We start from the raw sequence: 22901 nt of genomic DNA, 5'->3' as shown, positions 1-22901 counted from the left end.
GGAAAAATGTCCTTGGATAATATAGTATATAGAACATATATATGTGAGTTAGTTTGCATATCGTGACTTACTAAAATAATTATGAGAAAAGCATTCAGGTAAAGAAAAAATACAGAGGGAAATGAGAATGGCAAAATATTTTTTGTTATTTAGTCCTCTGAACACACTATCATCATTCCTGAGTAGTTATCAATTTTCATAATTTGAAACGATGATCTTGTTTATCTTTAAATAATTAGATGGTATATCTTCAAGCTAACATCAAATTCATTAGATTCAACCTAAACCTATTGATGCTTAGGACCTCCATGACCACCGCTAACCAAAAGACCCTAAACCTATTGAAGCTTAGGACCACGAAAAAACCCATGAGTTTCGACCTGATTTATACCTCATGTTGGAGTTTGTCCAGAAAAAAAATCATAAGAAAAGGTCAGTCTCGGAGAATGCTGACTGTCACTGTTACAAATGGAGAAGTTACATATATACGACAGTTGGTGTTCCTTGTTTTCGCTCAAAAGAAATGGGGAAAAGGCCATTTCAAGGGCTTCACCATTCACACATCCTTTCCTTCCTGTCGACACGAAAATGTCAACACACAGCAAGCCGGAAGGATCTGTTTGATAGAGCAAGGCTGGAGATCCGCTTGGCTTCAACGCAGGAGCAGTCGACCCTGCGAATTCCTCCCAAGGCGTGCCGGTCAATTTGACCCACAATTGACAAGGAGAGAAAGTTTATTAGTAATTTAAGGTGGAACATGCCGGTTTTTGCCCAGACAATTGCAAGTGTGCCGCTTCGGGAGTAGCCAGTGTTAGCCCACTGGATCACGGAGATATCCGACCACTCACTAATGCTGCCGAGCACGCGCTAGTGATGCCGACCATGAACCATCGTTATTTTACCTTTAGTCATAGTGTGTGGTCGGACAACGTTAGCCATGGTCGACAACGCTGGTGAGTGCTCGGTGATCCAATGGACCAACAGCCAAATGGGGAAATCGATCAAATAACCAATACTAGAAAAAATCGGTTGTTAAGAACTGTAACATTCGCGGGTTGTGATTGACTTCATAATTACAATTACGATGTACCCAATTTTAATGATTCTTTCCCTTGAGCTATTAACATGTATGTGTTAAAGATACATCACTGGCTAAATCAAATTCGGTCAATACGTAATGTAGAGCCAATGAATTTAGTAAGAAAAAGGGATATGCCATGCGCATAATCGACTGTTTGATACAGACGGAACCACAAACCGTCTAGACCTAATCCATTACCACCAACAGTGAGGTTCGACCGGATCGATGCAGCTATGATGATAACAACAAACTAAATCCAAAGAATTCATAGAATCGACCATACTTCAACCGGTTCATGAGAGCGTGTCATATATGTGGAAGCGCAGACGAATCGGCTAAAAGAGCCGATTCAGGTAGAAAAAGGATCATAGCATGTGAACAATAGACTATTCAACACGATCAGACCTATCAACTTCTCAAATCAAACCTATCATCTTTAACAGTGGGGTTCGAAAGATTGATGCAACCATAATAAAGATAACAAATTCTATCTTTAAAGAAAACGGATCTACTCATATTTAACAGGATCTTGAAAACACACTATGAATATTGAAATACAAGCGATTGGCTATTTAGCCGATGCAGGCATAGCAAACAGCCAGGGTCATGCCTGGTCGAAAGCAAACCTACCAGCTAGCATCCTCCGATCTAGAGTACTAATAGTGGGGGTCGAACGGATCGATGCAGCCGTGATAGTGGGCTATAGACCAGATTCAACTAGCTAGTAAACCTCCTCAAGATCAGACATGCCCCGACCGCATACTATGCACGATCAAGATCGAAGTAGATCAGCCGATAAAACGTAACCCATCGCTTAAAGTAACGACCATTGCATTGTAATCGAGATAAGCAAGGGATTAAAAGGATGTGAGGCCGATCTAGATCGATCTCGATCGGGCAGGTTGATATTGCTAAAAAGACTAATGACAGTAAAAACATCAGCAAGATCGGTAACTTAATGAATCTATCCAAAGGACGCCACCCTTAGGTAGAGCCGATAACTTGACCTTAATCTAATCCATGCAGTGGACGTCGACCGGATCGATGCAGCCGTACTTGAATTAGACCAAGATTGATAACTAGTTTATACTAGAGCTCGCAGTGGAGGTCGAACTTAACCGATGCAGCCATACAAACCAAAGTATAAGCCATGATGGTACTTACAGATAAGCCGGAGGTCGGCCGGACCGATGCAGCCCTGCTTGTTGAAGAACTCACCGGATTCTACTCTACTCCTACTCCTAAGGGTTAGCACGGAGCCAAAAAAGAAAGTAACTTGTATTGGTTGATTCGTTGTCTTTTACAGTAGCCGGGGTCCAATATTTATGCCCGAAACCTAAGCATGAATCCTACTTAAGCATGACTCATTACAATCTTTGGCATAAGAGAAAACATTCCTAATTTAAGATAACTTTGACCCTAATCTTTTTCCTTTTTGTAGAGTTCAACATATTTTTCCCGATACCAACCGTAGCTTTTTTTTGTTATCTGCTGGCGTCATTTGAAGAGAGACGTTTCCAGTGTTGCATTTGAATCAGCTGATATTGACCTTTATGTAATCGATTCCTTGATGGCACAATCTTGGAAGCTTCGAGTTCCCGCATTCTTCTTCCCAAATTTTGGTGTAAACACATGCCCCCCAATTTTGGGATAAAAGTAATTTTATTCCAAAATTACCATGCATGTACCTCCAATAGGTCCATAGTCACGGGTAGAGAATCTTGATCTGGGGTCTACTATCTATCACCGTCTTTGCCAGCTTATGAGCCCATGCTTCAAAGCTTTATGAGAGCATCATTGCTTCACGGGCGCTTGGATCCATCTTTCCAGGACAACTATAAATGTCTATCCGACTCTGGCGAGAGCAACTCAACAACTCAGTTATGTTTCTCTTCTGCTTGCTTCCTCGAGTGCCCCTGGCTCCGCCAGACCCTCCATGGTCTAATTCCTTGCTATGAGGATCTTGAGTGGTTAGAAGAATTCTTGTGCATAGGGTGATTGTGTCGCTCATTTCAGCACCTTGTCGAGCAAGAGGATCAGCTACTGCGGTTAGAAGAATTCTTGTGACATCACCTGAGTTTTCTCACCATGATCGTAGAGCTGTTCTAGTGTTTACAAGGGCTAAAATGTGTGGACACCTTCCCCTAGTTCGCTTCATCAAATGCCCATCGGGAAAACCACAGACTTCTTTCCCACGGTTTCCCAGCCACCGAGAAATGGGCATCTTTTAGTAGGCAGCTGTCTTTCCCATTGTTTCCCAGTCACCAAGAAATTGGTTGGGTATATGGGCATCTTTTAAGCAGGTAGCCTTTCCTCTTCCCCTGATGCAATTTTATCAACGGGCCGATATGACTTGGTCCATGATGACCTTCGGCCTTGCGGGGATCCAGACTCCCTTCAATCTAAAGAAACCTTAGTGGGTTGATCGTCAATTAATGTAAACCTTTCGTATCAGTCCCACGATATTTTGTAATCATGGGAAGCAATAAGTCTGAATCTGTTATCTCTTCATGATCCATCTCCTGAATTTTTGGAGTGTCGATCCATTTCCATATCTGACTTTAATTCCATAACCCCGATGAAGCCTATCTTCTCACCTCCTGGGCTATATATACGGGCCATGGTTGTGGATCGAAAAACAACCTGCTTCATCCCAAACCTTCCATGTCTTTGGTGTGATTATGGTTTCCCATAGGTTTGGAGTCATGGAGAACAGCAAGAGGTCTGCTGAGGAGGCCTTTAACGGGTCTATGTCACCACGCTAGCGTCTTCGTCATCAGGAGGGCAAAATCCAGGATGCTCCCATCGTCCCAGAGCATAGGGCCGACTCCGCTCAACTTTCGGGGTCGTCCTCATCAACAATTTGCTGCCAGCTCCCCTGCTACCCAAGGAGACGGATCAACAACGACGATCTGATTGCCTCCATCGATCGGGCTAGCCAGGAGCTCGTCGACTGCCTCTCCATCGCAGAATCGGCTCTGGCCACCTTGGCTCAGTGCCGATCACCTTCCGAGGCCGACCAGGTGGAGGAGAGATTGGCCAAGGCCGGGGCTAGAATCATGGATGAGATGCCTACCACAATTTTCTGTCTCTTCTTAGTTTTTGCCTTCTAGATCTTGATCATCCCTTCCTTGAATCTTTTTAGATCTATCGGCCTAGCTGGAAAGCCTCCGATCAGCTGCGGAGCACGCGGTAGGATTAGTTAACGCTAGGGGTGCCATGCCGGTGGTTCGCTTGTATGATATCCCAAACCATGTCAGGGAGGTTGCTCTTCATGGTGTTCGTCATGGTGCTGCCATGGCATTGGCTGCTGTGCAAGCTTACTCTGGCCACGAGCTTCGACTTCTTCCCCATGGTTTTCTAGCCACCGAACACCTTGGAGATCATGAGCGCTTGGTTGAGGATTTCTTCGACGCCGCCAGCTCCATAGCCCTTGCTTCCCAGGCCGATGACAGAGTGAATAAAGTGTTCCCCGGCCTTTAGCTTGTAATAGGAGATGCTGGCAAACAATTTCTTTGTTTTAATTGGTTTCTTGTACTCATATTCCCTGCACCAATCTATGTTTGTTCTTACTCTATAGACGATACATATCATACTGGCTTTTACCCCTTCGGGTTTATTTTTGAACTAGAGGTGATACCCTTCTAGTATCGGCTATTAGAGCCGATGATCGAACAAATCGGCTGTCAAGTATTAATCCAAACGCTAGGATAATATTTCTTTAAATATTTTCCATTGATTGCTCTATCAAACTCTTCTTCTCCTCCTAGTGTTTCCAAAATATAAGCATTGCCAGGCGCACAACGTTTAATCCGATAAGGTCCTTCCCAATTAGGTGACCATTTGCCGAACTTGCTGTCCTTTGATTCGATCGGCAATTTTACTTTCCAGACTAAGTCTTCTTCAGAAAATTGTTTGTCCTTGACCTTTTTATTGTAATACTTTGCAATCCTCAGTTTATTGGCTTCGATATTCTCAAGAGCATGCAGCCGATGGCAACTCAAGTCCTCTAAGTCGTCTATCATAAGATTCTTGTAGACTTCGGTTGATAAATTATTTTGCAATGTGACACGCCTCGATCTAGTTTGATTCTCCCAAGGAAGGACTGCATTATGACCATACACAAGTTCATAAGGTGACGTTTTAATCGATCCATGACTGGCCATCCTATATGCCCATAGTGCCTCATTAAGCGTTGAATGCCACTTCCTTGGCTGCTCTTCAATCTTTTTCTTGATCAGCTTAATCATAATTTGATTGGACGCTTCTGCCTGGCCATTAGCCTGAGCATAGTAAGGAGAAGAATTTAACAACTTAACTCCCATACGGGCGGCAAAATCTCCAAACTCTTTTGATGTGAACATTGTCCCTTGATCGGTAGTGATAGTTTGAGGAATTCCAAAACGATACACAATATGCTCCTTGACAAAATCAACCATGTTCTTTGAGGTTACCGTCTTCAAAGGAATTGTCTCAACCCACTTAGTGAAGTAATCCATTGCTACCAATATGAACTTATGTCCTTTACTTGAAGGCAGAAAAATCTGGCCAATTAAATCAATTCCCCAACCTCGAAACGGCCTTGGTTTGATTATTGGATTCATAGCCGATGCGGGTGATTTCTGAATATTACCAAAACATTAACAATTTTGACACCCCTTATAATATTCAAAACAATCTTCTAGTATTGTTGGCCAGAAATATCCAGTCCTGCGAATAATCAATTTCATCTTATAAGCCGATTGATGAGCTCCACATATCCCTTCATGCACTTCACCCATTAACACCTTAGCTTCTTCTTGATTTAAGCATTTAAGCAACACCCCATCGACTGTTTTGTAATATAACCGATCATCCAGCAAAACATACTTAGTTGATTTATACCTTAGCCTTCTGGTAATCTTCTGTAATGGATTCTTAAGGTAATCGGCTATTTCAACTCCAATCATTATTCGAGGTATCGCTACTTAAGATCTCTTGAAACACTCGATAACCTGACGCACTCTGAGCTAAACGATTAGCCTCTTGATTCTGTGCTCTCGGAATGTGCTGAAGAGAGACATGAGGAAATTCCTTGAGCAACCTTTGGCACTCATCATAATATCCCCTCAGAGTATCTTCTTTGCATTCATATAGGCCGATCAACTGATTAATAATTAACTGTGAATCTCCAAATACTTCAATTGCCTTGGCCTTTACTTCATGAAGAAGTTGAAGCCCCTTAAGAATAGCGTCATATTCTGCTTGGTTGTTGGTAATCATCGGCTCAATTGGAAAAGCAAACTCAAAACTTACCACCCCCTCGAGGTGAAATAATAACAATACCAACGCCACTACCTTGCTTGCATAATGACCCATCAAAGAACAACGCCCAAGATACCGGCTCTATGTAGCCAATACTTGGCTTATGATGCTGGGTGACAAAATAGGCTATTACTTGCCCTTTGACTTCTTTGGCCGATTCGTACTTTAAATCAAATTCTGATAATGCAAGAATCCACTTCCCAATTCTTCCATTTAATATTGGCATTGATAGTATGTGCTTGATCACATTAGCCTTGCAAACAACTGTACACTCAGTCGATAATAAATAATGCCGCAACTTAGTGCAAGAGAAATATATGCATAAGCATAAGCATAACTTTTCGATGGGAGAATATCTTGTTTCTGGGTCCAAAAGCCTTCTACTCAGATAGAAAACACCTCGTTCTTTTCCTTCAAACTCTTGCATCAAGGCTGATCCAATTGTTTGGTCATCGGCCAATGTGTACAACTTAAAAGGCTTACCTTGCTGAGGAGGGACTAGCACAGGTGGATATTTCATATATTCTTTTATCTCCTCAAACACCTTTTGTTGTACGTCACCCCACTTAAATTCTTGACCATTTTTCAACTTCAACAAGGGAGAAAACGACAGAACTCTTTTCGACAAATTTGAAATAAATCTTCTGATAAAATTAATCTTACCAAGCAAAGATTGTAACTCTATTTTAGTAGTCGGGGGCACTGCCTCATCAATTGCTTTCATACTTTTTTTGACCAATTTCGATTCCTCTCTCGTGGACCATGAAACCCAAAAATTGTCTAGTTGATACTCCAAAGGCACACTTATTAGGATTCATCTTTAGACCATGTTTTCTTATGCACTCCAAAGTCTCCCGCAAATCAGCTAGATGTTCCTTGTATCCCTTGGATTTCACCATCACATCATCGATGTAGATTTCAACAATCCTGCCGATCAACTTATGAAAAATATAATTCATTGCCCTCTGATAAGTTGCACCGGCATTCTTCAAACCAAAGGTCATTACAACCCATTCAAATAAACCAATTGCGCCAGGGCATCTGAAAGCTATTTTAGCTGTCTTCCTCAGCCATAAAAAAATGGTTATATCCTGCATTGCCATCCATGAAACTAATAACCTTATGCCCGGCTGCTGCATCTACCAACATATTGGCTATCGGCATCGGATAACCATCCATGGGTGTAGCCTTGTTTAGATCTCTAAAATCAATGCAAACTCTTAACTTCCCATTTTTCTTATTCATAGGAACAACATTCGATATCCATTCTGCATATCGGCACGGTCGGATAAATTTTGCTTCTAGTAATCTTTCAGTCTCCATTTTGATATCATCAAGAACGTTTGGGTTGAACCTCCTCGGAGCTTGTTTAAACGGCCGATATCCAGGTTTGATTGGCAACCGATGTTCAACAATTGATCGGTCTAGACCAGGCATCTCATAGTATTCCCAAGCAAAACAATCTTTAAATTCCTTTAATAGATCTACTAACTCTTGCTTATACTCAGGATCCAACTTGGTACTTATATACGTCGGCCTAGACCTATCTCCAGAACCAATATACATCTCTTCTAATTCATCAGCTGACGTGAAGCCATGCCCTAGTTTACCATCTGTACCATCTATTGGATTATCCATTAAAATAAAATTTCAAAGCCGACTGCTTGGATCGGCTATTGGCTTTCATCATTGACTCTAATGAAGCCTCCTTCCCATAGCTTGCTAGAAAAACACTCAAAGTCTTCTAGCTCCCAAAATACTGGATCGGCTGTTGCGATACTCACAGATTCGTCAGCGTGAACCAGCTCAACATCATCTTCATGCCATTGAATCAAACATTGATGTATAGTTGATGGTACACAACAATTTGCATGAATCCAGTCATGACCAAGGAGTAGACTGTATGAACCTTTTCCATCAATGACGAAGTATGTGGTGAGCAAAGTCTTACTTCCGATTGTCAATTCGACGTTCATTGCCCTCGGGGTCTTAGACGCATTACCCTCAAAATCCTTAAGCATCATGTCGGTCTCAATCAAATCTCCTGGTCCCTTGCCAAGTTTACAAAAAGTGGGGTAAGGCATAAGATTGATAGGAACACCTCCGTCCACCAACATCTTGCTCATCGGCTTCCCATCAACAAAACCTTTTATATATAAAGCCTTTAAGTGCCGATGTTTGACTAGCTTATTGAATATAGCCTGCTGTATAACTGTTAACTTGACAACTATCTCTTCATACTCTGATTCATCAAAATCCGAATAGACTTCTTGGTCTACTAGAGCTCTAAATTCTGATGGTAATAAAAAAGTTATTTGAATATTAGTCGATGGTTGACCCCTACTAGCTGTTTGTTTAGCACGCCACACTTGAGGTTTACCAAACGCCTGAGCATGTTCTAGCTCTCTGTTCCTTAGGCGTTGCACCCTTCTTTTCTGGCTTCTTGTCAAACCTCCTGGACACCATTGCCCTTCCTGCCAAACATATTCTTCTTCACTATCCTCTTCTTCATAATTAGTCCAATTTTGATCAACAACTCGCTTTCCTAGCCGATCATGAACACCTTTATTTTTTAAGCGCCGATCCATATTATTATGATGATACTCATCTCGAGCATGGATAGACTGACGGTTGTCTTGAGATTGCCTAAACTCCCAATATTGTTCGCTGCATTCCAGACAGTTATTTCTAGTAGGCAACTTCAAACCTTCATTCCAACAATATCTGAAAAAAGGACAGATCCAATGCGATTCAGCTCGCTTTCTCTCATACCTCTCTTTTTCTTGTTGACGCTGGTATTCTTGCTCTTCTAACCAACGCTGATAATTCTTTTCCTTCTACTGCTGTCATTTATTCAACAAAATTCGAGATGTAACACGCGGCCTTGTCGCCCCTTTCCTTGATGTCTCCTCCTGTTCATATCGGCTCTCTATATTCATCAGCCGATATTTACATCTCGGGATCGACTGTTCCAGTTTCTCTTGATCTAGTTGATGTTAGGACTTTAGTTTTCCCTTTGAGCAACCTAGCATCAACCATGTTCTGATCTCTTGAGAAAGGATTATCATCAACCTTCATCTTTCGAGGTGTATTAAATTTGAGCCTTCCTTGTTGAATAGCTCTCTGTATATGTTGCCAAAAAACTCTACACTCATTAGTAGAATGAGAAGTGGCGTTGTGAAATTTGCAGAACTTCTTATTCTTCAACTGATCGGGAGGCAACATAACATGATTATCGGGCAACTTGATCTGTCCCTTCTCGAGCAAGAAATCGAAGAGCTTGTCCAATTTTATGACGTCGAAATCATAGCTTTCTTCGACTCCTCTTCCCCAAGGATTTGACACTATTATTGTCTTCTTACCCCAATTCTATTCAGCCACGGCAACTTCTTCTTCATCATCGTCTTCATAGCAGTCATCAACTGAATATGCATTATAGGTTTCGGCAATTGCGGCATTCTTCTAGAATCAGTATCTCTGCACATACTCTGGAATTGGCTATTGAGCACCGCCACTCGTTGAGCCAACTGACCTAAGTTGTCAAATTCTTGCCCCAGCAGCTTCTCTCTCCATGTTGGCAACATTCCTTGAACAGCCAAAGCAGCTAGCTGATCATCAGTTAAGTTCAATAAGAAGCACAAATTTCTGGTCTCTCGAAACCTCTGAAGAAACTCGGTGCCCGATTCTTTGGTTCTCTGCCTTATAGTCATCAAATCAATAATTTTCTTTTCTCCTGTCCTAGTGTAAAAATATGTATGAAACTTCTTCTCTAGGTTAGCCCAATTAGCAATGGAGTTAACTAGCAGCGAAGAAAACCAAGTGAAGGCTAGTCCTGACAGAGACAAGGAGAAGAAACAAACTTGATGGGCCTCTTCAATGGATGCTTCGCCCAACTGTGTAAGATACCGACTGACATGTTCTATTGTGCTTGTGCTATCTTAGCCAGTGAACTTAGCAAACTTCGGAAACCTATAATTTGCAGGGAGAGCGACCAAATCATACCACTCTAGATATGGGCGTTTGTACGAGAAGGTCTAACCTTTTGGCTTCAAACCGAACTGATTCTTCATCATCTCGGTCACTCTAAGCAATAACTCATCAGCATTTGAATTTGAATTTCGCTGCAATTGCTAACCCATCTGTGGATTAAAATTTCTGGTACCTTGATACCCCGGATTTGGAATCATGTGAAGGGTGTTGTAATCTATGACATAATGATACCCTTGCGGAATCTCTATCTGCTAGGTCCTTTGCTAGTTTGTTGCTTAAAGTCTCTGGTTATAGATATTAGGATCTATATCTCTATGAATCCTTTGAACTTATGGCGCTATTTTTTGAGCCGACGACGGTATCTGGCATGACGTGCCAAAATTGACCATTTGATTCTGAACTTGCCCCGTCGGCTGTTGCACATGCTGTTCTGACGAACCAAGATTATACTGTATCTGATTGGTGGTGGTACCTTGAATCTACTCAGATGAGCTTGAACTACCTGGACATCATCATTACCAGCTGGTCCTACTTCTTGATGGCTAGTACCGGCTTGATTAGTCCCCTGAGTCGATGGATGTGGAATGTTCTAATAAGCTGGCCCAATCTGATCAATTGGAAACCCATGAAACACCTCTTTCATGGTGTTGTGAAATGTGTTAAGGAAAACTGCATTGTGGTTCAATATGGCGTCATGAACAGATTTGTTTACAGCTTCTACAAAGAAACGTCTGTCTTCAGCTTCATCTGCATCTGTCTGCCCATGCAACAGAACTCTTGGTAGTGGATATTTCTGAACAACTTTATTGTCACGTGTCTTGGTGTAGGACAACAAACACTTGTTCTGAAATTCTTCTATAGCTTTGCTGATGACATATTTATCTTCATTAGATAGGTCTTCATAAGGTACCATAAGGATGTCATTGTTGTCGTAAGTCGCCATGACGATTGTGGGGTCCCACCGAGCTTGCCAAAACGTGTGTTGACACGAAAATGTCAACACACAGCAAGCCGGAAGGATCTGCTTGACGGAGCAAGGCTGGAGATCCGCTTGGCTTCAACGCAGGACCAGTCAACCCTGCAAATTCCTCCCGAGGCGTGCTAGTCAATTTGACCTGCAATTGACAAGCAGAGAAAGTTTATCAGTAATTTAAGGTGGAACATGCCGGTTTTTGCCCAGACAGTTCCAAGTGTGCCACTTCGGGAGCAGCCAGTGTTAGCCCACTGGATCACGAAGATATCCGACCACTCACTAATGATGCCGAGCACGCGCTAGTGATGCCAATGATGAACCATCGTTATTTTACCTTTAGTCATAGTGTGTGGTTGGACAACGTTAGCCGTGGTCGACAACGCCGGTGAGTGCTCGGCGATCTAGTGGACCAACAGCCAAACGGCAAAATCGATCAAATAACCGATACGAGAAGAAAATCGGCTGTTAAGAACTGTAACATTTGTGGGTTGTGATTGACTTCATAATGACAATTGCGATGTACCCAATTTTAATGATTCTTTCTCTTGAGGTATTAACATGTATGTGTCAAAGATACATCACTGGCTAAATCAAATTCGGTCAATACGTAATATAGAGCCAATGAATTTAGTAAGAAAAAGGGATATGCCACGCGCACAATTGACTATTTGATACAAACGGACCCACGAACCGTCTAGACCTAATCCATAACCACTAACAGTGGGGTTCGATCGGATCGATGCAGCTATGATGATAACAACAAACTAAATCCAAAGAATTCATAGAATCAACCATACTTCAAGAGGTTCATGAGAGCGTGTCATATCTGTGGAAGCGCAGACGAATCGGCTAAAAGAGCCGATTCAGGTAGAAAAAGGATCATAGCATGTGAACAATAGACTATTCAACACGAGCAGACCTATCAACTCCTCAAATCTAACCTATCATCTTTAACAGTGGGTTTCGACCGGATCGATACAGCCATAATAAAGATAACATATTATATCCTTAAAGAAAACGGATCTACTCATATTTAACAGGATCATGAAAACATAGTATGAACGTTGAAATACGAGCGATCGGCTATTTAGCCGATGCAGGCATAGCAAACAGCCAGGGTCATGCCTGGTCGAAAGCAAACCTACCAGCTAGCATCCTCCGGTCTAGAGTACTAATAGTGGGGGTCGACCGGATCGATGCAGTCGTGATAGTGGGCTATAGACCTGATTCAACTAGCTAGTAAACCTCCTCAAGATCAGACATGCCCTGACCGCGTACTATGCACTATCAAGATCGAAGTAGATCAGCCGATAAAACATAACCCATCGCTTAAAGTAATGACTATTGTAATGTAATCGAGATAAACGAGGGATTAAAAGGATGTGAGGCTGATCTAGATCGATCTCGACGGGGTAGGTTGATATTGCAGAAAAGACTAATGACAGTAAGAACATCAGCAAGATCGGTAACTTAATGAGTCTACCTGAAGGATGCCACCCTTAGGTAGAGCCGATAACTTGACCTTAATCTAATCCGAGCAGTGGAGGTCGACCGGATCGATGTAGCAGTACTTGAATTAGACCAAGATCGATAACTAGTTTATACTAGAGCTCGCAGTGGAGGTCGAACTTAACCGATGCAGCCGTACAAACCAAAGTATAAACCATGACGGTACTTACAGACAAGCCGGAGGTCGGCCGGACTGATGCAGCCCTGCTTGTTGAAGAACTCGCCGGATTCTACTCTACTCCTATTCCTAAGGGTTGGCACGGAGCCAAAAAAACAAAGTAACTTGTATTGGTTGATTCGATGTCTTTTACAATAGCCGGGGTCCAATATTTATATCCGGAACCTAAGCATGAATCTTACTTAACCACGACTCATTACAATCTTTGGCATAAGAGAAAACATTCCTAATTTAAGATAACTTGGACCCTAATCTTTCCCTTTTTGTAAAGTCCAACATATTTTTTCCGATGCCAACCGTAGCTTTTTTGTCGTTATCTGCTGGTGTCATCTGAAGAGAGCCGATTCTAGTGCTGCATTTGAATCAGCTGATATCGACCTTTATGCAATCGATTCCTTGATGGCACGATCTTGGGAGCTTCGAGTTCCCGCATTCTTCTTCCCAAATTTTGATGTAAACACTTCCTCAATGCAAATAATATCAGTAATGAATATACAACAATGTATCAGTTTCCACAAAGACCCAACGGCGAAAATCAGACCCACTGATATCTGCAAACAACAGTTCCAATTCCTCGTACAAAATGGGGAAAAGAAAGAAAGGCAAAGTGGGCAAGCCTTACATCCTCCAAAAAAAGCACACCCAAGCAGCCCCACTGCAAAAAGGACTATTACCAAACTGGTTATCAACCCTGACAAGACAAACCCAAAGTGTGCAGGTGATATCAACCAGGACCACGGCCTCAACATCAAGACCGCCCTAAGCCACTCCCATGTGTCTTCTATCACTGCCTTGCTTGGGACTAGCATTTACTGGAGCACACAGGTAAAAAACAACTGAGACCACAACTGATCTCCAAGCAATCAGATTACCAGGCAAAAGGCCAGAGCCAATGAGCCATTGCTGATCATACTATCTGGAAGGTTTCTTGCGGCTAAGGATCTCTTGCTCTTTGAGGCGGTGCTGGAACCGTGCCAAGCGTGCTTGGAGGCTGACCAAACCTGCAGCCTTGGGTCACATAGTTGTCAATCAGGCTACCTGGTTGATCAACTTCTGCCAAAAGGTTCATCTCCTGAGAAAAATAAAGCATGTGTTTAAGCAGCATGGCAAAATGAACAGCGCTGTGAAATAGCGGTATTATCAACCAGTGACCTTAAAACAAAAGAACAAACAAGGACGTCAAAAGCAAATAGACAGCTTAAACGTTAATTCACAAAATATATGGTCCCCTCTTTATGATAACTAGTCTGGACATGTATGTGCATATATGTGTACTAGCCAATCACATTTCTTCCTATGAACACACAAATATCATTATAATAAGGCGTATTATATAATTAAAAGAATCTATCAAGGTACGATTTGTCCATTGATTCTCTTACAATATAATATCAATTACTACAAAACTATTTTACTAAAAGGCATGTGAAATACTACCTCCGTCCCAAAAAAGGATGCAATTCTAGGTCTGGTCAAAGTCAAACTATCTTAAGTTTGACGAAGTTCATAGAAAATATTAAAAATATTATTTTTATGACGCTTCTAATGATACTTAATTAGTACGATAATATTAGCATCTTTTTATATAAATTTGGTCAAACTTCAAATCATTTGACTAAGCACCATTCGCATCGGTTTTGGCATGGAGTACAAATCTATTGATATATCTTTTTGTCCACTAAACAAGTAAACATAGATAGATTTTAACTAATTGATGATCAAAGCCTACAGTCTGGCTTTTTCAAATTCTAATTCGCCATACATCAGTAAGATGACTTATTGTATGTATACAGCTGTCAATCTAAGAACATTATCATGGACATTATTCAGTAGATTAAAACTTACTTCCCGCACGATCTCCATAGTATTATCGATTTCCTTCCTGTGAGCTGCTATGAGGGCCTCCTCTTCCTAACATACAAAAGAAAGCTTAGCAACACATCTCGATGCAGGATAAAATCACACAGCATTTTCATGAATTGTCTTTACCTCAAGAATTGCATCAATTTCTACATCATCACAAGAACTTTCCTTTTCAGATTGCCTTGATGAAGCTGAAGCAGATGCTGGCCTTTGCTGCTGTTGCAGCTGCTTTGCCTGCTGCATCATATACCCAGCCCGACCTGTCTCAGGACCATTATCCTTTTTCATGTAATTGCTCTGCCTATTAGATTTGTCTTCTCTATAAGCCTTTCTCCGAGGAGGTGAGACTTTTGTGACTTTCTCCTCCTCCTGTGTGTTTGCTGAATTCTGAACCAACTATGCCTTACTAGTGTAAGCAGTTTGGCTAGACTTCAAATCATACCTCTCCCTGTCATTACCAGATGTTGCGCCGTTTTCTTCTCTCCCTCTATTAGAATAACTTAAAATCATACTAAGGAATTTCTGTCAGGCTCCACAAGTGCCACTAGATGTAATTACTCAAGCAAATGCACTTTGGATTACTCCCAACTCACTTGGATGCACAATCAAGCAAGAGATTGAGTGGGAGAGGCTTGGCTTAGCTCACAATGATGTATCACTGATGAAAATATACAAGAGAGTAAGCTAAAGCCGGCCAACATCTATTTATGGAGGCCCCAAGCCTCCACTAGCCGTTACCCCTTCGCAGAGGCAACTGGACCGAGCAACAGTGCTCCAGACCGAGGGGTTCGGACCAATCATCCTGGGTCCGGTTCCTCACAGTCGCAGCCATAGCGCGCCACGTGTCTAGTAGCCGTTACGGGCCTCCGGACTCACCGTCCGGACTGAGGATCAGTGGCCACTCCGGACCAAGGGCCCAAGGTCCGGTTCGCTTCAACGTATAACATCGCGTCGCCATGTGTCCTTGCGTTTGAAACTAGCCGTTGCCACACCCGGTCAGCTCTTCCCGCGCGTCTAGACTCAGGCTCTGAACGATGAACAGTCGGCGTCCGGACCTTCGCTGACCCTAGTCCGGACACTTCCAGTAAGGTTCCCGAGGGGCAAAACATGTTCAGACTCCGTCCAGCTCCACCGTCCGAACCAAAGCACCAAGTCTAGAGCTCCCTCGCCTCTTCGTAGCTCACCACGTGGCCGGGGGCCTCCAACCAGACCAAGGGCTGTTGGTCCGGACCCCCCGTGCCACCAGAGTCCGGATCAAGTGCCACAGCACTAATCACCTAGGGTTAGGTTTTGAACCCATCACTGATGGTCCGGACCACCACGCCCTAGGGTCCGAAGCTCTGTTTCTTCACCATTTCAACTCCTTTCTTCCACCTTTGCTTCCATGTGCTAACACCAAAGTGTTACACCGCTTGTGCACGTGTGTTAGCATTTTTCAAGGGTTAAGAGTTAGCACACTATGTCCTAATGCATATGCATGAATCACTTCACCTAGTGGCACTTGCTAACTGCTTTAACTATGATTTCCCCTCTTCATAGTACGGCTATCTATCCCAAATGTGATCACACTCTCTATAGTGTCTTGATCACCAAAACAAAATGATCCTCAGGTTTTATACCTTTGCCTGATCAATTTTGTTTTTCTCCTTCTTCTTTTCCCAATTTGGAGCACCTAATCAACATCAACTAGGCCACCTCCATCACTTTGAGTGCCTTGTAGCTCCATCATTTGGGATGTACCAACCTATCTCATAATCACTCTTAGAGCAATAGGTTAGTACACTAGGTTTCATCAATTAGCCAAAACCAAACTAGGGCTTTCAGGTATGCAGACATGCTCGGCATTATCTCGTAGAAGGGCTCGTTGACCGGGATGAGAGATTTCCTGGGCAAGCCTAGTCCATCATAGGTGCTCACGAAGAGTAGGTTGAGTGCACTGCCATTGTCGATCAAGGCCCTCCCAACATTGTAATTCCCGATGTATGGCTTGATCACCAACGGGAGCAGTGCTCCGTCATACAGATTCACGGGGTAATTTGTAAGGTCGAACTTGATAGGCACCTCTGACCATTTGAGCCATTTGTCTGAGGGCTGAGTGCTGTTGACCTGCCGCTCGACTTGCTTTAACTTGGTCTTGGAGGTGGGGGTGGCACTGCCATCGTAGATCGTCAAGATTTCCATCTCTGGTAGGATGATTGCATCATCATCTTGAGCCAGTTCAGCACAATGATTGTGCTGTTGTTGCCTCCCGGGCGCATCGCCTCTTCTCTGTTGTTCGTCCTCTTGCTTCTGCTGTCCGCAAGGCTGTGCTTGGTAGAGCAATGAACAGGACAATACATGGGGAGGTCATCGGGTTTACCTTGTCGTCAAGGTGGTGCATTTCCCTTCTCGGCGGCAAGGACGTCGGCGCGTTCAGTCTTACGCTTCTTTTCCTTGTTCTTCTTTTTGTCATCGGCTGCTTAGGTGGACTCGGGTTGATCTCACAACCACTGACTTTGGGTTCTTGGTGGCCAACTTCTCCTCTGTTCTTTCATCCTTGCAGCCCTGTTTAAAGGCCACAATCACCTGATCTTCAATCATGTCGGGGATCGTGTTGTGGATATCGCTGAACCTACGGATAAAGTCCCAAAGAGACTCATCGGGCTTTTGGATGCATGCAAACAGATCATCCTCATGTTTGGGGTGGTTGTATGTAGCATGCAAATTGGCCTCGAACATCTGGCACAAGTGCTCCCAAGATCGGGCAGTGCCCTCGTGCAGATTCATCAGCCATGTTCGGGCCAATCCTTGTAGGATAGTCAGCAGGTAATTGGCTTTCACGTAGTCATTACCTGATGCTGCTTCGATCACCATGGAATAGATGTGGATCCACTCCCTGGGATTGGTGGTGCCATCGTACTTGTCGATGGGACCGGCTCTAAACTTTTTGGGCCAGACTACCCTGCGTAGATCTGGCACGAACGCTGAGTAGCCAGTTACCGACACGTTCTGCTGGTGAGGTGGGGATTGATCGCGTCGGTGTTGGGCTTGGTTAATGTTGATGGTTTCCTGAGCATCGCAGTTCCTGCGATGGGTTTCTAGTTGAGGCCTCATATCACAGCCTGGTAGGGGTTGATACCGGCTTCCACCGGCTACCAATCGATTAGACCTCTGGGGCGCGTTCTGGCCCTTGACTGAGATCTAGATGGTGCAGCGGCCTTGGCATCAAGACGCTGCTTGGCCTAGTCTACGAGATCCATGGCCTATTTTATGACGGTCGCGAGGGGCGATCCGTCGTCAGCTAGGGCTCCCATTGTGTTCAGGAGCATTCTGATCTGAATGTTGTCTTCCTGGATCGCTCGGAAGTCGGAATCTAGATTCCTTACGGCCAGGGCTGATGGAGCTGTCACGGTGCGCTGTGGGATCGTGTTCAGCGTCGGTGCTCCACTAAGGTGTGGCGGTTCATGAGTTGCCGATGACCCGGCGTCCTCCGCCTGCTATTGATCGTGAGTCACCATATAGACACGGTGACTCTAGTAAGGGTTGATCTCGTCGTCCGAGCCCTTGTAGTCTAGGTTGAGTTTGGAGGCTTGGTTGGCAAGATCCCCTTCGGGAAGCTGCGCCCAGGAAGTGAACACTTCTCGCCCTGAGCGAGTTAGATCGGGATCTTCGATCCCGGTTAACTTGAGATTGAAATCTCCCTGGTGCTCGAAGACCAAACTACCAAAGTGGATAGATGGTGGCACGTAGAGGGGTGACGGCTAACGGATCGGGGAATACGAGTGGAAATCCCCAATGATCTCAAATCTGACTGAGCTTGGTGGGATGGCGACATTGGAAGTCGTCGGATCCGGGTACCAAACTCCCTTGACGATCGGCATGATTGATCTTCGCGCGAGATCCCCCTACCTAGCGTGCCTCTGTCGGTGTTTTTGATCGGCAGATACATGGATCTTCAGGAACCCCACTTGGTGCAAAGAGCAATCACAATAGACACAAAGTTTATACTGGTTCGGGTCCTCGTAGGCGAGTAAAAGCCTTACGTCCAGTTGCTGCTTCTTGTATTATGAACTCGGCGAGTAGCGATTACAATGTATCTCAAAGCCAAAGGTTGGATCAGATGGGGTACAACATGAGCCTATCTACCTATTTATATCCGGGATCAACTTGCCCTACAAGCTAAGAATCGCGCCTCCTTTGGAATCTTGCCGCAATCTTGGGGATATCCTTCCTGGAATAAGACGTCGTATCTCATCGGGTCTTCTCTGATCCGGTGTCGGTTGTTCGGCCATTCTTGTAGTCGGGATACCCGATTGTATAGCACAGACATCTAAATTCATGTTCTTTGTGTTTTCAGTTAGTAGGCTTATCTGAATGTTCTTTGTGTTCTGAATCTTTATTTTCTTCTCTTCTGATATGGTATGTACGCTAGAGATGGCAGGTTTAATTTTATGCCTAAACTCATGTCCATGTCCGCTCATGTCACAAGTACTCAACGGGTCACCCATGCCCAAAACACATGGCACACCAATTCACCACCCATCAGCAAATCAGCAAATAGATAAATGCTTTTCCTGAACATTGCCTTTTCTTTTTCTTCCGGTAAATTCCCAACGAGAATACCGAATTGCAGGGACTGCATCAATAATCAATTACCAATCAATCAATCGATTATATTATTATATTATTACTATGATCAATAATGTGCCAGTGTAGGGATGAAAATGATACGGATATTTATCCTACCGAATAAATATGAACACTTAATTGAATAGTTATTCGGATATCCGGGGCATTTATCGGACCAAATAAATGTGAACACTTAATTGGATAGTTATTCGTATATCCGAATGTTTTTCCGAATACAGATATTAAAACGGATACTTTATACAGATATCAAATACAAATGTAATATTGTAGGTATTCGTCGGAAATCAGATAATCAAGGTAAAAATCGGATATATCGAACTGAGCCAGCAGTCCAGCCACCTTCCAGTAGTATATAGTAGATGTACATTTTTCATCCTCATACCACACGTCACGGGTACAAGGCCATGTGCCTTTGTCCGCTAGCAAGGTGGGACAAATTCTTCTTGCTTTGCATAGTGTAGACTACGGCAACAACTTGCTGCTAGTTTTTTTTTTCATGCGGTCCAATAACGTTTAGCTCGGCCCAAGTCCGTTGACGAGCGCGAGTCTGGCACTCGAAGTCCACGTTGATTAGAGAACACGTGTGCCTAGATGGTTCCCTCAAAAAAAAAAAAAACGGACGCCTAGATGGTTCGCATTTCTTTCCTCTTCCGTGTTTTAAAAATTTTGTATTCCAAGATAAATAATGAAAATTAATATAAAAATATTTTATAACGCTTAATCTTATCTCTTATTTGTTGCTTTACTCGTTAGGCTTAATCTAGATGGATTATGGACTCATAGAGTGGTGTAATGGTTTGCGCACTTATGATATATATTGCTTTTACTCATCCGAATAGATATTTGTATCCGATATTCTCCGAATTCGATTCATACCTTATTCGATACTCATTATTCATATCCGTAACCTACTCATTATTCGTATCCGTAACTGAGACAATCCATATTCGTATATGTATCCGGTAGCTATCCATGTCCGAATCCGAATCTAAACATATATAAATATGAAATATGAAAACAAATATGATATCAGCAATATCCGTTCGTATCCGATCTGTTTTCATCCCTATGCAGGTGGATGGGCAAGCGTATGTAGGTTATATAACATCTGTTTTTATAGACCTTTTTATAAGCACTACATCTCGCATTTAACTATAATATGGACTCTTTTATAAGCACTATATCTCTCACGTCTTGTCTGGGTGATTTTTTATAAGCACTACATCTCGCATTTAACTATAATATGGACTCTTTTATAAGCAGTGTAGCTCACAGTTAACTGGATCACTCACGTCTCGTCTGGCTGATTTTTTATATGCACTACATCTCATTTAACTATAATATGGTCTCTTTTATAAGCACTATATCTTACAGTTAACTGGATCACTCTTACATCTTGTCTGGGTGAACTGATAGGCGTAGAGGCCCAGCCACGGCCCACTCTACAAGCTGCAAGCCAACTCCCACCCTGCAAGCCAGGGTCCTTCTCAATTTTATTAGTCCCACCTCGCTTAGACATATGCAAGCGAGGGAGCCAATGGTCTATATAAAAAGATCTTTTACAATGGTTGGGAAAGTTTTTTTTTATTTTTTTAGCTAATAATAACTAATTGAGAAACATTATTTATTAAGTAATAATTTATCTTATTGAGGGTATTTATGTAACAGAGGTTATGCCCTTCACGTAACCCCTCTCCCCTGGCCCCTCTGCGACATCGTTAAGCCCCGAAGCTCGCCCAATGGTTGTGAAAGACCAGTCTTCATCATCTTTGATTTGATCCCCTGAGACGGCTGCTGTAACCAGGAAAGCTGCCAACGTGCTCGTCTCCGTGGGTGCCAAGGCCGCCGTCCTCGCGCTGGCCGTTGTGTGGCGGCCCGTGCTATGGGCGGCCGTGCTGGCCGACTTCGGCATGTGCCTCCTCACCGTGCTGCACAGCATGCTGCTGCTGCGGGAGCCAGACACAGGCAGGCGGAGGGGTGGGGCGCGACGGCGAGGTCACTGGAGATGAGGTCCCAGCTCGCCGGAGCATCAGACAGCGCCACGGCCGAGAGCGCTCAGCAGGGACCAGGCGGTGGGACAAAAGTAGGCTTCCATAGTGCCATTACTGTTAGAAGCCAAGCGAGCCGTTTGAGCAGGAGCACGCAACAGTGGTGATCAACATACCGGCACCGTCCGCTGACACTGAGCATCCACGGGCGACAGTGAAAGGCGATGCAACCAGATGTTGCAGCGCCACCGGCAGAGCATTTGCTGTGTGGCGGCAAAGGCAAAGGAGACACACTACCAGACTCAGTGGCTTTGTCGAGTGCCAGGGGCACTCGGCAAAGCCCAATTTGCACTCGGCAAAGGCCACTCGGCAAAAAATAGGCCGGCAAAAGCGTCTTTGTCGAGTGTCTTTTGTCGGGCACTCGGCAAAGCCTTGGCAAAGTTGGAACCGAAAAAAACCCAAAAAAATCGAAAAAACCCCGAAAAAATGGGATTTTTTTTAATCGGTGGAGGCCCCCACCGGCCAGCGCCCGCCCATCTCCGGCATTTTTCGCATAAAATTCACGGCTACGAGGCCGGCGGGATTCGAACCGGCGACCTCTCCCTCGTGCGTCCCCTCCTGTAACCACACTACCACCTATGTCTAGATTCCATTTTGGTTCCCCATATATTATACTAAACCGAGTGTAAATTACTTGTTTGAGGCCCTAAACGAATTCAAATAAAAAAGTTGTAAACTACAAAGTTTCATAACTTTTTGAGATCTACACTTTTAGTTTAGGAAGTTTTTTCATCCGAGGTCGTTTACAAAATTTGAATTTCAAAATTTTGAAATTCAAACGTAGTTTTACATGACAAGATGTTTTCAAATCAAAAAGTTGCCAACTACAATGTTTCATAACTTTTCGAGATCTACAAAGTTTATTTTGGTTGTTTTTCCATCCGAGGTAGTTTGAAAAGTTCGAATTTTAAATTTTTTAAATTCAAACGCAGTTTTGCATGACAAGATGATTTCAAATCAAAAAGTTGCCAATTACAAAGTTTCATAACTTTTCGAGATCTATAAAGTTTATTTTGGTTGTTTTTCCATCCGAGGTCGTTTGTAAAGTTCGAAATTTAAATTTTTGAAATTCAAACGCAGTTTTGCATGACAAGATGATTTCAAATCAAAAAGTTGCCAATTACAAAGTTTCATAACTTTTCGAGATCTACAAAGTTTATTTTGGTTGTTTGATCATCTATTCATCCGACATGGTCGTTTTAATATTGTTCACAAATCTTATATCTCTCTCTTGTAGTTTCATAAACTACAAGAGAGATGTTAGATTTGTGAACAAATTTACTTTCACTTTATTATATGAAGAAAAGACCAAAACAAACATTGTAC

General features: G+C 43.2%; 1 pseudogene; it reads right to left on the bottom strand.

Moving 5' to 3' along the window:
- Positions 1–13947: 13947 nt before the first annotated feature.
- LOC136515395 (kinesin-like protein KIN-13A) lies at positions 13948–15186 on the bottom strand (annotated as a pseudogene).
- Positions 15187–22901: the final 7715 nt, after the last annotated feature.

Source organism: Miscanthus floridulus, chromosome 17 (assembly GCF_019320115.1).
Source record: "Miscanthus floridulus cultivar M001 chromosome 17, ASM1932011v1, whole genome shotgun sequence".
Classification (NCBI taxonomy): domain Eukaryota; kingdom Viridiplantae; phylum Streptophyta; class Magnoliopsida; order Poales; family Poaceae; genus Miscanthus; species Miscanthus floridulus.
This window is presented reverse-complemented; position numbering and strand designations above follow the sequence as displayed.